At 38.2% G+C, this 16,184-nt stretch overlaps 1 protein-coding gene across 1 annotated transcript in view; it reads left to right on the top strand.

The window, feature by feature from the left end:
* Nucleotides 1-16,184, top strand: part of Ance-3 — a 379,862-nt gene that overhangs the window by 279,433 nt on the left and 84,245 nt on the right. The window lies entirely within an intron of this gene.

Here is a 16,184-nt window from a genome sequence, read left to right as displayed (position 1 = left end):
TGGGGTGGCTGGCTGCATCTGTTCCACCAAGTCCAAAACCACGCGTGCCCACTCTGCGGAGGTTCCTCTCTTCTCTCCCGCGCAAGTCTCTTTTTTTTTCTCTTTCAAGATCCGACCAAGTCTTTTGCCGGGCCGGTGTTGAACGCAACTTTGAACGGCGAGCACGAGAGACCACTACCGCTTCAACCCCTATTTCCGTAGTAGACATCTGTTTGCTCTCCAACGTAAAGCACGAGAGCAAGAGAGGGAGAGAGGGCTCACGACGACGCGACTCACCCTCCACTGCGGTGAGGTTGGAAAATTCGCGACAAAATTTTCCTCTCCCCCAAGGCGACGCAGAGAGATGGAACACCGCGCTTATTGAGCCGCGGTTGTGACGGCGGCTGCAGTTTCAGTTTATTATCGATCTCACGGCACAGCGGCGGCGGCTGCTGCTGCTGCTGCACCTACTTCATGACACTTCTTCAGAGCGCACAGCTACTTACCTACATACGGTTGCAACAACATGAGCTTGCTTTGGGTCGCCAGAGTGGTTCGAAGGGGGTGGTGTTTGTGAGAAAAAGATCAACATACTAAGAGGCCCATTGAATGCAGCAGCAACAGCAGCGGCGGCGGCGGCATTTTGGCTTGTGATTCACTTTTGTTTGCGGTGTTAAACCGAAAATCGGTCTGTGTTATACTATTATGCAGTGGTTCTGTGCTTTGTTTATTATATTTTCTGTTCGTTTGTTTGCTTGGCGTGCGATATATTCATGTGCATATTTTGCAACCCCGTGCTTTTGTGGTGAACCCATTTGGAACCTTGATCTCGTTCTGACGGTGCTCTCGGGTGTTGTTGGGAGGCATTTTATTGTCTGTTAGTGCTGTTGAACTTTGTTGTAGAGGCAAATTGCTGAGCATTTCCTCGACTGAGTGGCAGGCCGGTTGTAATCGATTTGTGTATTATTGTATTCAGAACTAAAGGAAATTACTTTTTTTTCCTTTGGCTTGTTTTCCGTCGATCTTGTTTTCCGTGCTACTGACGCCAGGGAGGCAGCTCCCACATCTGGACCCTACCTATCGACCTATAAACTCATGAACCGGGGACCAACGGCTTTACTATGATGCAACAAATTAAACGGTTAAGATTGAAAATTACTAAGGATGACAAGCTGTCTATTTTTTTGTGATTTACGTTTATTGAAAGCAGCTTCGATTCGTGTTTGAAACGATATAGCTGGGGTATGAGTAATTTCCATTGTTGAATCTTCATACAGCGTTATTGTGAATGCAAACTGGTACCTCAATTTGATATTGCTATTAAGTGGAGCTGCATACAAGACGTGATCTTCAATGCAGTGATGGATCGCTCTTTTGGGACTTTTTCAATAATTTTTGCCATCAGAACACTAACGTAAAATCCAGTTAAATTTTCAGTTAACCCATCGTAAAATAGATAGTTATAGCTGTTAATCTTCCTATCAAAATGCAAAATTTTCGCACCACACTAAAGGTTCACTCGAGAGCGCTTTCAAGTGCACCTTCAGTGAAAACACAGAGTGTGGCTCTGTGGTGAGGAAATTTTTAATTTTTATAAGGAGATTAATAACACTAAGCTATCTTCAAATAGATGAATGTGAAGGGTTAACTGAAAATTAAATTGGATTTATATAAAAACGTAAAGAAAAAGATGCAGGTGACGTCATAGCATAACGATTGAACTTCTCTTTGAATTTCCCTGGATCATGTCCGAGATTATCTTGATTTGAAGTTTACTAAATTTACTCAGAAAGTTTTTTAAACTTGCAGCTTGGGCGCTAATTTGAAGGTTATCTGGATTTGCTCTGGAGGTCGTATGAATTTGAAATTAAAGCTATTGTGAGTCTTTTCAATGTTTTCGTAATAATGTCTAAAAATTACAATCAACACTCACTTTTATATGCAAGGGTCTTATATGGTGTTGCCTAAGGATCCAACGAAATTGCTCCCAGAATTTATCAGTCTTCCAATGAGCTTATAAGTGCATTAAGATCTCTGATAGAAATTTCCTCGATTTATCCTTTGGAGCTGGCATTCACACTACGAAAAAGTCGTGTAAATTTGGGTTCCTTGAGACCGACACATGTAAGCGGCCCTTTTGACATACGAATCAGTTGAAAGAAATGAGAAAATCAGTTCAATCAAACGTTCTCTTCGTCTCGTTACTTACACACTTAAAAATAACTATATTTACACGAGACGTAAGCCATCTTTGACGTAAATTATGGAACGTAAACAAACATGTCATGTAAAATTAAGCGTTCTCAAACCAAAACATACGCAACTCGACGAAAAGAACGATTGATTGAATTTATTTTCTCGTTTCTTTCAACTGATTCTTAAACACTTAGAAATTCCCAATTTTACACGTGACGGAATCTATCTTTGACATAAAGCAAGAGACGTAAACAAACATGTCATATAAAATTAAGTGCTCCGAGACTGAAAAGTTCAAAATTACGTTTGATTGAGCTGAATTTCGCGTCTATTATGACTCAATTTTATGTCAAAATTGACGCTCGTATATGTCAGTCTCAGAGCACCTAAATTTACATGAATTTTTCTAAGTGTGTATGTCATTTGGGACGCTTGCATGTGTCGGTCTCGGTGCACGGAAATTTACATGACTTTTTGGTAGTGTGTATCTTTCGATTTGAGAACACTTAATTTTACATGAAATGTTTGTTTACGTTCCATGATTTACGTCCAATATGGATTACGTCTCGTGTAAAAGTAGTTATTTCTAAGTGTGTTCGAGATTCTTATTTTTAATTTGTCCTCGATTTTCCCTAGGTTAGCTGGACTTTTAAATAAATGACATGCATCCTGGTAGCTTATTATTATTTTGACACCGAAGTTCTATGGATAACTCACAATTCAATATGCACAGTTAAAATTATTTTGTAATTTTACACGAATTTCCATCCACATAAAAAGAGCATGCATATTCATGTAAAATTAAATAGGTTTTTTAATTTACACGACTTGAAATTTACATGCATGTAAAATTAAACGTCACTTAAATTTCACATAAATGGCTTGAGATGGGCTCGCTTTGTAATTCTACAGGACATTTAGAATTACACGCATTTGGCTTTTTGAACGAATTTGCATAAAATAGAACTGATTGTCAAGTACGCGGAATTATCACCCACGTGGAATAACCCACCTTCACGGCACAGTACATACCCTACACTTCCACCGCTGCATCAAAACAATCAGTCAGGGGAAAAAAGGAACCACGAGCGCATTTTTGAATGTTTTTCTATTTTTCCATATCCATTTTTCTGATTTTCTGCACGAACTAAAAGTGCTCTCTTTATACAACCGCCTTAATCAATATTTTGTCTGTCATCCATTTTCTATTTGTGAACGCGCGTATGCACGATAAAACCGTTCCACATAACCAAAACTTACCGCACAAAACAAAACAAACCGAGTGGAGAAAAAACTGATCGAATAATCGTCCATCCGCCATATTAGCTTTCTCAATGTTTGTTGATTTAAATTTACACGAGCATGTAAATTTTTAGGTTTTATCGTTGAAAATCCGATGTTCTTCGATAAGTTTTTACATCACGTGGTGATATTAATTTTATGAGTTTTATCATGCTTTTATTATGTGCATGATTTTAAATTTAAAATTGTATTAAAACATAGTTTAAAGCAATGTAGTTTTAAAATGGTTTTGGTTTACATGTCATGTTGTATTCCTTATTTTTTGCTGTGTGAATATCATATTAGCATCGCCTTGCTAGTGAATTCTGAACTAAACTTTTCAGCATAAAATATGTCTTGTCCATCTGAACAACTTTGCTGAAGTCGGGAACCTTCTATCTAGTACATACGTTTGGTTAGGGCAAACAATTCAATATGAATGTCACATTAAAGGGTGTCCACAGTTAAATTGAATCACTTTCAAAAAGCTGTAACATTTTGCCCTTTGGGTTAACGTTAATGAAATTTTACATTAGATGGCTTCAGTGTGTATTGTTTACACTGTGTGAGTTTGATTTTGAAATTTCTAGTAGTCGAAGGAACAGCGCACGCGCTGGAAAATATTGCACACTCACCTCAACAACCCACATCTTTCGCACCGAGCCATCGGAAAAGTTTCATGCAGAAAGCCAAGAAACGAGCAGTACTATGTTCATTCAAGGTTCAGAAATCACCAAACCGTAATGATAGACAGAATAGGACAGCTAGAACGTAAACTGTTCACACAAATGTTGACAAAACTACACTGCTGTATCATGGACGATGAAACATACACACTTAGATTATTTCACCGAAATCTGTGACATTTGACCGAAATCTCAACAGTTGAACGTTCGAATATCTGTGAAAAATTACAGGAAATCTGTGAAAAATCACCGAACTGTTTACCGAACGTTCAGCGGTTGAGATTTCGGTAAAATAATCTAAGTCTGTACGTTAAAGTGGACTTCAAACAAATTCCGGGAAACCAGTATGTGACTGCGAAAGACAAAGTCGATGTTTCAGAGTCCCTCAGGAAACAGAAAGTGTCGAAGTTCCTCAAGAAAAACATGATTTGGCAGGCGATTTGTTCGTGCGGAAAACCGAGCAAGTCTTTCGTAACAACTAAAACCGTAACTGGCCAAGTCTACATGAATGAGTACCTGAAGAAACGACTGCTTCCGTTTCTCAAATCACACAACGTTCCTACAATTTTTCTAGCCTCTTGTCACTACTCTAAGGACGTTCTGGAATGGTACAAGACGAATGGGGTCAATTTCATGCCGAAGGATCTCAATCCCCCAAACACACCGGAGTTGCAGCTGATCAAAAGATACTGGGCTATAATGTAGCACAATCTCCGTAAGCATCCTAAAGCTGTCACTACGGAGAAAGAAACGTTGGAATCATGGTTGAAAGCACATTCTAAGATAGTATATATTTCGGCTTGAAATACTGTCGGTCATTTTCCCATGGACACCGAGAAGTAAACCCCAGTGCCGGTAATACCAGCCCCGACCATATTATCTTGCTTCGATCCATCTGTATAGAAAATTACTGATCCAGGACTAATATTCAGTCTTCCTGCATCCCAGTCAACGCGAGTCACCAGCAATTTGGAAATTATGGTTGAAATAATGTTGCTTTAGCATACAATCTTCGTTCATCAATATTAATGGACTTATTTGAAACTCTTTTAGAATGCTCAAATGTCCAATAAGCTCTCCATCGAAGAAATTCATGGGCCGTTTGAGCCTTAGAGCACTCTTCACTGTATCCAGTTGAATAAATTGATGAAGAGGAAGGATATTGAGTAAAGCATCTAAGGCTGTAGAGGGAGTACAACGCATTGCTCCAGTTATGGAAATAGTAGCAAGCCTTTGTAGCTTGATTAGTTTGACTTGTGCCGTTTGTTGCTTAGTTTTCGACCACCATATAAGTGAGGCGTAGGTAATCCTGGGTTTAACTATGGCCGAGTATATCCAGTGTATCATATTTGAATTCAATCCCTTATCTTTGCACCACGATAGTGTGAATTTTAATGCTTTTTGCATTCTGTCGAAAACAAATTTATCGAATTTTCCACGGACTATAATGACAATGTCATCCGCAAACCTAATTATTTCGAATCCTTGATGTTTTAGTTTTAAAAGAAGGTCATCAGCAACTAGAGACCACAGAAGGGGAGAAAGAACTCCTCCTTGAGGACAGCCTTTTACAGCTGTTACTTTCACTACTGAATCTCCTAGATTAGCTGATATTTCTCTTTTGGATAGCATTTCTACAACCCAGTTGATTACGTTTTTATTAAAACCACGATTTCTCATGGCGCTTATCATCGACGTGAAAGATGCATTATCAAATGCACCTTCAATATCAAGAATTGTTGCTAGTAGAATGTCCTTAGCCGCAAAGGATTTTTCTATTTTATTAATAAGAGTACCATGAAGAGCTGTTATTGTTGACTTGCCTGACTGGTAAGCAAATTGTGTCTTACATAATGGTTTATTAAGAAGTATTTCTGATTTAACATATTCATCTATGAGTTTTGATATTGACGACAGGCAAGTTATTCTAAGTGGTGCAATTTAACTGTGGATAGTCTTTAGCACCACCTTGTGTGTAAATAACGAGCTAAACTTTTCACCATAAAACAGGTCCTTAGGAGACCTTCTATCTTGTCTAGTCTAATTAATGTTACAATAGCGCCGCCTGGGAAGTGAATTCTGAGCTGAACTCTTTACTATCTTGTCTTGTACATCTGAAAAACTTTACCCGAGATGGAAACCTTCTATCTAGTCAAGATAGCTGCTCCAGTGGTGTAGTGGTAAGCGTGATTACTAGACTGATGCAAAATTTGAAATTTTCGCTCCACAGTGCATAAACGGTTCCAAATTGGGTCCTGCTTAGTCTCCCAAAATTTGAACTAGTTTAGTAAGAAACTGACTTGGCACAAACCATTTCAAGTTTATATGGGAACTACTATGAGAAAACTTATGTTTTTGTTCATATCTATGTAACAATTCACCACATCACTATGCTTTTAAAAATGATAGCAGTGATTGTAGAAAATTTTCCCAGCTACAACTTTGTTGAAAACCACTTTTCAATCAAATGTAAGTAACAAAAGTTATTAATGATTTAAGTCACTGATGTCTTATGATTATGCTCATTCAACTGTTCAGCAGGCAACAATGGTGTTTCTGTTGCAAAAAATAGAGCACAAATATCATGGCTACTATGTCACACTGCAGAATACAGTGTTGCCTACAGAATAGCTGCTGGATCATGCCATAAGATTATCAATCTCTTAAACAATTGATAACAATTTAATTTGACATTTGGCTGAAAAACGATATTGGGCAAAGTTGTAGCTTAGAAAATTTCCCGTTATAATAGTTATAGAAATTTTCGAAAAAGTAATATGGAAAATGGGCAGAAGACAATGAACAAAAAGTTTTGTTTTCCCATAGTAATTTCCATATGAACTTCGAATGTTTTGTGCCAAGTCAGTTTTTAACCAAATGAGTTTAAATTTTGGTAGGCTAATCAGGACCTGATTTAAAACCGTTTGAGCACTGTGGAGCGAAAATTTCAAATTTTGCATCAGTCTAGTGATTACCTCTCACCCCTGCAGGCCTGTGTTCAATCCTAGTTGGCGCCACCGGGATGTTCTGAGGCATAACATCTCTGATCACGCCTTCCTTCTGAAGGGAAGTAAATTCGTTGGTACCCGGTTCATGAGTTGATGGGTCGATAGGTAGGGTCCAGGTGTGATAGCTGCCTCTCTGGCGTCGATAGCATTGGTGCTCAGTACGAAAAACAAGATCGAGGGAAAAACAAATCAAGAAAAACTACAAGGGACAGGCCTATGGGGTTGTACGCATTGGTGACGTAGGACTACGTAGTCTTAATATCATCCTCGCACAGCGGTGCGGTTTCTTCCTCCTTCTATGAATGCTCATGTGGGCTGCAGCTCGCTGCTTACAGGCTGCCTTTCGTTGTGTACTGGACCACCACCACTCACCACGCGGTGATTGAATAAACACCGATTGGTGAGACCGGATGGAATTCATATTTGAAATCTGTGTTAGGGAAATCGCGTTTCGCAGGCAATCGGTCATAAATTTAAGTATCATAGCAACAGTTGTACATTCGTGCAATTTTCAAAAGTGATATTTCGGAAAAATGATTAAGTCAGATGCGTAGATAAATTTCTGATCGATTGGTGATAAAACTATTGAAATTGGTCCAGGGGCAGCTGAGTTATTAACGTTCAAAGTCTTTCATAATTTTGTTAATATTCCATTTTAGATTTTCACAAAGTGTACCCCCATATAGAAATCACAGACGTAGTCCTACGTAAAAAAAACCTAGTCAAGGTGTTAAGTTAGTGCTAACAATAACAAATAAATTGCACACTAGTGCCGCCTCATGAGTGAGTTCTGAACTTAATGCTTTATCTCAGGATAGGTCTTGTCCATCTGAACAACTTTGCTCAAGTCGGGAACCACCCATACAAGCATGATCTGTAGATAGTGCTATTATGTGTATTGAAGACGGTGTAACTTGATAATTTTCATAAGAGCGTAAATTTTGTCATAAACTATACAAACCTTGCCTTTTTGAACTTTTTTGCAGCAAGAAGTAACATCCTATTTGGTTGGGATCTCGATATTTAAACATCTACAACATCAAATATACCACTTCATGGGTATATAATTACAATGACCCCACCCCTTTAAGAAAGTATGTTAATTTTAACTGAAAATACATTAAATTTACTTTACATGACATTCGAAGTTTCAAGAACCCGTAGAGCATTCGCTGAGATATGACAATTTGGATTTGGGATCAAATTGACCCCAAGATACAGAAAGTGAATGTTTTTTTTTTTTTTTTTGGTTCAGACGAAGGCTGAAACAAACACTTTTGGACGAATTTTTGGACTTATTTTGCAACATTTTTTAATATAAATTTTACATAGAAAACAATTTTTTAAGTCTAAAAAATGGTTTTATGGGCTAAATTTCCACTAAAGTGGATTATATAAAAAGTGTTCAACTTGAAAATTCTACAAAAGAGAGCATAAACTTTAGAAAAATGCTTCATTTTGTAAAATTATTAATTCTAATTAAAAATATTCTTGAATTATTGAAGAGAGTAATTGTTATTTTAGTTTAAACACTTATTTAGATTGTTTACCCAATATTACTTTAATTAGAGAAAGAGAAAAGGATAAGTAATATCCATTTACGCGTATTCCGTCTACAATGTGCAGAGCCGTAGCGTGCAATTGGCCGGGGCCCTTGGGGGGCGCCGAAAGCTTGATATACTTCATGAAATAAGAGTAGAGAAATACTGTTTAAGGGCGCCATACGAATCACAAATCATGATGTATAGCCAGAAATATTTATTTCCCTTTATGAAATAAGAGAAGAGAACCGTTACAAAGGGGCGCTTAGAGCACGGCTGGAAAAGAAAAACTGCAACCTATGTAAGGGAAACTTCATCAGCAATGTTTTTTCAGTTCATTTTAGGTAATATCCAACGAAATTTATAACAATTTTTCTAGAGTGCATGACTTAGAATTATTCAAAAACAAGCCGGTAAAGCAGTTTGAGTGTTTTCGAAAGTCAGATGGTTTTGAATTCATCTTCGCATGGGAAAGTTGATGCGTATTATTCATTTCGTTCAGAAGTGCTGCTCGATCAAATCAGAAAAAAATGGCTTCAAAAAAATTGTCAGGAAGTGCGAACAGAAAATTGAAATCAGACCGCGATAAAGTTGCAGCTTCACTTTCTGGTAAACTTGGAGGATGGTTGATTCATAGTAATAAGAGTGAAGTGGAATCGGAAAGAAATTGTGAAACAGGTAATAATTTCAAATCGTGTTGTGTGATGAATTGTGTGATGTTGAATTGTTCTAAGTTTTGTTTAACTATTTCATAGATTCAGATCTCGCTGAAAATGCTATTGAACACAGTAAACCAAACGTTGCAGCTGTGGATGCGAATAAAGGTAAATTTTAGGATAACATAAACTATCAAAACAAACCAAATATTCTATGCAGCGTCAAAGAACACTACTGAGTTCCTAGTTCCTAGTTCAGCCTAGTTCATCTTCGATTTTTCCTGACGATGAGGTGCTCAAAACAGGTAATTGAATCAGCACATCTTTTTACTCTTAAAGAATTTTTAATTCACAATTTTAAAACAGACAACGTGGCTAACTGCGATTTGTCACCTAGTTCAGTCTCAATTAAGGTAACATCAGAGAGTCAGGAAGAAATGTTTAATGTCAGAAATTCATATGAAATCATAACGTGGTTAAGTGGCCTGCGATTCCCGAAAGTTTGCACACTCTTCTAGTTAAACAGGGGCCAAAAACGGTTGACATTGAGTCATTTGTGTTCCCTGTCGCTAATGATGGAAGACATCTTGATAAAAAATGTTTTTTTTTTTTTTTAATTCTGAAGAATGGTGACCATGTGAAAAGGCACTGGATGCTGTACAACGAGTCAAGAAATGCCTTATTCTGTTTCCCTTGCTTGATTTTCCACAGGAGCTTTAAAGCAACACTATTCTCGGATTTGCAAAACGGATTTAGCGACTGGAAACATCTCAACCCGTGCATTCAGGTTCATGAAAGTTTTGAGAAATCTCTGCAACTAGGAAGGACGATCGACATTGAACTGCAATCTAGTATTCAGAGTGAAGTAAAAAAATGGCGGAACATTCTGAAGGTTGTTGTGGACGTTGTCATTTTGTGTGCTCGAAATAATTTGGCTTTTCGTGGCGATAGCCATAACGGGGAAAATTCTGAAGGTGGTTTATTTCTCAACACTTTGGATTTGCTAAGCCATAATCACCTACAGCTGGCAGCACATATGGCTCATGTGAAGGCAAATAAGTATGCACTGAGCTAATTTTCACCTCAAATCCAAAACGAAATCGTACAGTTGCTAGGAACTAACATAAAAAGGTAGATCATGAACGATCTTAAAGCTGCCAAATATTTCTCTATTATGTTCGATTGCACTCCCGATAAAAGTCGAAAGGAGCAAATGAGTCAGATTTTGCGATTTGTGAATGTCTCGGATGGAAATTGTAAAATCAAAGAGCATTTCATCAATTTCATTCATACTAATGAAAAGACAGGGAAAGGACTATCCAATGAAATTTTGAATAAACTCCAAGCCGATGATTTGAATTTCAAGAACTGCCGTGGCCAGTCTTACGATAATGGGAGCAATATGGATGGAAAGCACTGTGGAGTGCAACTCGTTTGTTAGAAATTAACGAGCTAGCCAGGTTTGTGCCATGCGCTGCACATAGTCTGAATTTAGTTGGAACTCACGCGGCAAGCCTCTCACCAATGATGACTACCTTTTTCGGAAACGTACAACAAATCTTCAATTTCTTTAGCGGATCAACTAGCCGATGGCAGCTTCTCATCAATAAATTAGGAGTTTTCCTGAAGGGCCATAGCGACACAAGGTGGTCATCCAAGGAGCGTGCAATAAGCACCCTCAGCAAAAATATTGTCCCGGTATGGTTTCTATTGAAAGATATGTCGAATAGGGATCAGTTCAATAATGATACAGTCTATGGCGCTACGACCTTAGTGAAGCAATTAAATTACAAATTTATTTGTCTTTTGTATCTATGGAGGCAAATTTTATCTGCAGTTGATAAAGTGAACCAAGCGCTTCAGAAACATAATAGAGGTATTCACAAAGCGCATCGTAAACGTATAAACCCTCGTAAATGCGTAAAGTTCCATTACACTCCAATTGACCCTGCTATTTTTACGATAGTGTATATGTTTACGATGCGCACAGTGAATACCCCTAATATGACAATCGATACTGCACACAAGTTGATCCAGGGACTGTTGTTGACATTGAATGAAATGCGTGAAGGTCTTATTGATGTGGTAACCTCCATGACTAAACCTCTTTGTAGTGAAATGGGAATCGATGACCGCTTTCCGGAAACAAGACAGCGGAAGGAAAAACGATTTGCAGACGAATTTAACGATGTACCCGTGAAGCAACAATCTCTTCACGAGCAATTTGGTTTGGAAATTGACAATGCCTTCGAAAAAATGATTAACGAATTAATTTCAAGGTTCGAAGGACTTGCGGAGATTTAAGAAGAGTTTTCATTTCTTTATGGAAACAACCTGAAATCAATGGAATGGAACGAAATGAAGAAATATGCTGCTGATTTTGCTTTAAAATATTCCTCAGATGTCGATGGAGCTAAACTTATTTCTGAATTGGAAGTGTTTAAATCCCAGATTCCACTACTTTTAAATGACGTCCAAGAAGAATCTCCTAGAGATCTACTAAAATGTGTTCAGCAGTACTCACTAGGTAGCTTATAACCAAATATAACGACAAGCTTGCGAATTTTTCTCACACTACCCGTCACCGTAGCATCTTGTGAACGAAGCTTCAGCAAACTCAAAGTCATCAAAAATGAATTGCGATCAGTTATGGGACAGGACCGACTCACCAATCTTGCTTTAATTTCGATTGAAAGTGAAATTATATCTAGAATTGATTTGGATGCAATTACAACGGAGTTTGCAAATGTAAAAGCGCGTAGAGTTAAGTTTTAGGCTTGGTAAATAAATGACATTTTTATGTATACATTCACTGTTGTTAAATTATTGTTCGAAAGTTAAAGGGCGCTAGGAGACCCCGCTACGGCTCTGACAATGTGCAGACTTATTCAGTGTCTAATACTCGATGAAAAACGCGTATTTGTCAAGGATAAGCAAATAAAGTAGTGGAGTTAAATGCAAATTACTAATCTTTCTCTTACCCTTTATACAGGCATTATTTATAATAAAACAATAAAAAAAAATATATTTTCCATTTAATTCCACTTAATTAATTTTATATCCATGACATATACGTACTTTGACTACAATGAAGATGAAAAACTGCACATTGTAGTCGAAATACATATCTAACAAAGATACCAAAATTAGTTACGTGGAATTAGATGGAACATTTTCTTGTTTTGCTTAAGCATTCCGCAACAAACCAATTTCCCAATTTCTTATTTGTTCCTACAACTCTGTCTCAGACATCATAAGATCGATGCGTCATTTGGCGTGGAACTGTTTATTGGGGTGAAAAAATCAAGTCCTAGAGTACTCAAATTTGCCAATTGGTGCTCTGAAACACGATGTATGCTCATGCAAAATTTGAAAACTCATGGACGTCATCAACGATAATAGGTAAAGGTATTGCCAAATCTGTTATTTCAGGCGTAACATTTGATAACGGCACAAAAGCATTTGTAAACAAACTTTTTAAGGGCCTTAACGCTAACCAAAGTACGCCTACGCAAACCAATACCACTTTCGGAAAGGTGAGAGTTGCCCCTATCCGATGATGTTGTTGGTTTGCGTGAGCGTACTTCGGTTCGCGTGTAAAGGGCCTTAAAAAGTTTGTTTACAAAAGCTTTTGTGCCGTTATCAAATGTAACGCCTGATTTATTTTTTACAACAAAAGTAAACTTGGAGTTAAGAGAAAACAAATGCGAAATCTGGCAAAATAAATATTCACGAGTTCTAAATTTAATTACTAAGGTTGAGCAATTGTGGTGCTTGACACTAATTATGACTAGCAATCGACTTTATATTTCATTATTGTGTGATTCGATGTCAAATGTAGGGTTTTGGTGACAAGAAGGGTCAAATATAGTTTTAGGTGGATGGATTCATTTCTTAATTTTTTTTCACGAAAAAACCCTCTTAAGAAGCAATTACTGATAAAGAAAAACTTATGTAATTTAATACTAGATATCAAATCATTTTATAAAATAAGGGATTCCTGGATCCCGGGCTGCTTTTCCAAATTTCTGAAAAATTGGTTACAGTTCACTAAACATAATTTTCTTTAACTGCTATGGTCATTAAAATATGCCTTAGTAACGACTCTTTGATTTGACATGGAATAAGATTGAATTTACACATTACTGGCTGAGATATTGAAACAAATTAAAATGAAGGGAGGACCCAGTGTCCTCACCTTTGCAATATAATAAAAAAAATTATGTTGGTTGCACATTACAAGGGGATGCTCAGTTAAAACAAAATCCAACTGTTGTAATTTTTTCTCGAAGCCAATGGATTTTAGGAAAATTTGAGGCCTATTTATAAAACTTCTATATTTTGACAATAAATGAGCATAATTTTCGATAATTTGGTTCATCTTACCTCTTCTACTCATAGCTATAAAGATGAGTTCAAATGGCTTTATTTTGAGATGTTTCGTTTTTTCGTGTACTATCACTGTATTGCTCTAAAAGGGCTATCTTCTTCCAGTCACGCTTCTAGTATTCTTTAAGTTCAATATTAGAATATAGACAAATTCAGCAACACATTCTATTTAAAAAGATTAATATTTGAATGTTCCATGTTTCTAGACACTTTATTTAGGAATTAATTTAAATTTTTCATTCAGAAGTCCAAATCTAAATTACTTTCGCAAAGAAAAAAATATCCTCAATCATAGAATTCTCAACCCAGAAACAAAGCATACCACGCCCACCCGCATGAATTCAATCTATCAATAAATCGCACTTAATTCTAACATGCATGCCACACTGCATAAGCAAGCCAACTCCATCTGATTTGCACAAAACCGAAAGACTAAGCTTTGAATTCGCTTCGTGAACGAGAGTGGTCTACCTTACGTTCATAGGAGGTCAAATGCTACCGCTACCGCGTATGTGGCCGGTCTTATCTCCCGTCAAGAATCAGAACACTTCATTCACTGCACTGCACTGCGCTGCTCTGGAAGAAATATTTGCGCGGATACATGAATGCTATAAATTAAACGGTGAGATAATTGCCTTTTGTTTGTTTATCCAACTGCCTCGATTGCGGTTGAGGGCAGGAACAAATTTAAGAGTGTGATGTTGCTTTACTGGAGCAGAATCGTAATTCCCACCCACTTGGGCATGAGGATCAGGTGGCACACACCATTAGTGTCAGTTTCAGTTTCATACGGATGATTAATCTCGATGGAAGTCAATGCGGTTGTGAAATGTGAGGTGTACCGTATTCTTTTATAGTAGCAGTAAAACAAGTTATTGGTATTCACTCCCGGTTCGTCGCAAGCCTCTTTCAAACCATAAATCGATGATTCAATTCGTTTTTGCGTACCGCGCGAATCCAACCACGATCACGTGTTTTATGGAACTTCTCTTCCGATGCGTTTTGTGTTTTCGGTGGCAGATAATTGCTTATGCAGTGGATGTCCATTTGAGTTGATAATGTATGCATTATAACTTGTTTATCAAAATCCGACGACGACGATGACAACGACGATGACCACGCTGTTTACGATGGATTAAGTAGGTCAATCCACAACGAAGCGGAAGGCGTCATAAATCTAACAGAATCGATGTATTGACATGCGTTAGAGACCAGAGCAGAGGAGTGATTTAATGGAATAATCCATTTTTATTCATTAAAATTACACAACACCCTTCATCGTCAACCGGGAAACAATGCCTTCATTAGCCAAAACCGATCGATCGTATGCGCGACCGACCGGTGATTTATTGAACTCCGAGTGGTTGCAATTGTTTCTCAACGGCCACTATCAGCGCCACCATATATTTGCAACACAATGTGACATTATGGTTGTTGGAAAAGTCAACCCCTCAGGCCGAAATGCATTAAAATTTTGCTTCAATTAAAGAAAGCTGTCCTAATCGGCCGGCTCATATCGGTTGGCCTGCTCAAAACTCTACCGGCATTAGCCGCTTTCGGTGGACATTAGTAATAAATGCTTTCTGCTGGGTGGTACGGGAAGGGGTGAGAGTTCTCTTGCATAACATCAGATGCTGGTGGGCAAAAAACCAGGTAGAGTGTAAGAATCGATCTAGACGGGCTACGTTTTGTGTTCAAGCGGGGAAGGACTCCACGAGTGCGGCTGTGGCACACTAAGCGGCATATGGGTTACTAGAACTAGGTAACAAGCACCATGATGTTGTCGGCTCATGCAGGGTTGTACGGTCGCAGAGTAATGCCGTCGTCGACGTCGGTGTAGTTGTTAGTTGATGATGCAATTTATTCAGATTCTCGACTTTTTGCTTTCCTTGTTTGTGGCCTCCTCCCGAAAATAGCAAGTCACGACCGCGGTGGCAACACGAGTGAATGTCTGCCGGCTTTGAGGAAGGTTCTGGTAAGATGTCTAAGGTTTGTTAGATGTGGTATTGTCGAATAAATGTTTCGCTACAACTTTGTTCTAGAATCTCTCACCGTACGGCACTAGTGTGCCATTTTATTCATTGTTGTAGTATTGCTTTGTGTGCACCTGCATTTAAGCTCAATTTACGCTTTATTAGATTAAAGCTGAATTTCAGTTTTTTTTCCTTGGTTTGTTTTCCGTCGATCTTGTTTTCCGTGATGAGCACCAATGCTACCGACGCCAAGTATGCAGCTCCCACACCTGGACCCTACCTATCGACCCATAAACTCATGAACCGGGTACCAACGACTTTACTTCCCTTCAGAAGGAAGGCGTGATCAGAGATATTATGCCTCAGAACATCCCGGTGGCGCCGACTAGGATTGAACACAGGCCTGCAGGGGTGAGAGGCAATCACGCTTACCACTACACCACCGGTGCCGTTTTGAATTTCAGTTTAGCATTGT

Source organism: Ochlerotatus camptorhynchus, unplaced genomic scaffold, assembly GCF_037179485.1.
Source record: "Ochlerotatus camptorhynchus isolate MF236.1 unplaced genomic scaffold, CSIRO-AGI_Acam_v1.1 ptg000017l, whole genome shotgun sequence".
NCBI classification, from domain to species: Eukaryota; Metazoa; Arthropoda; class Insecta; order Diptera; family Culicidae; genus Ochlerotatus; species Ochlerotatus camptorhynchus.
This window is presented reverse-complemented; position numbering and strand designations above follow the sequence as displayed.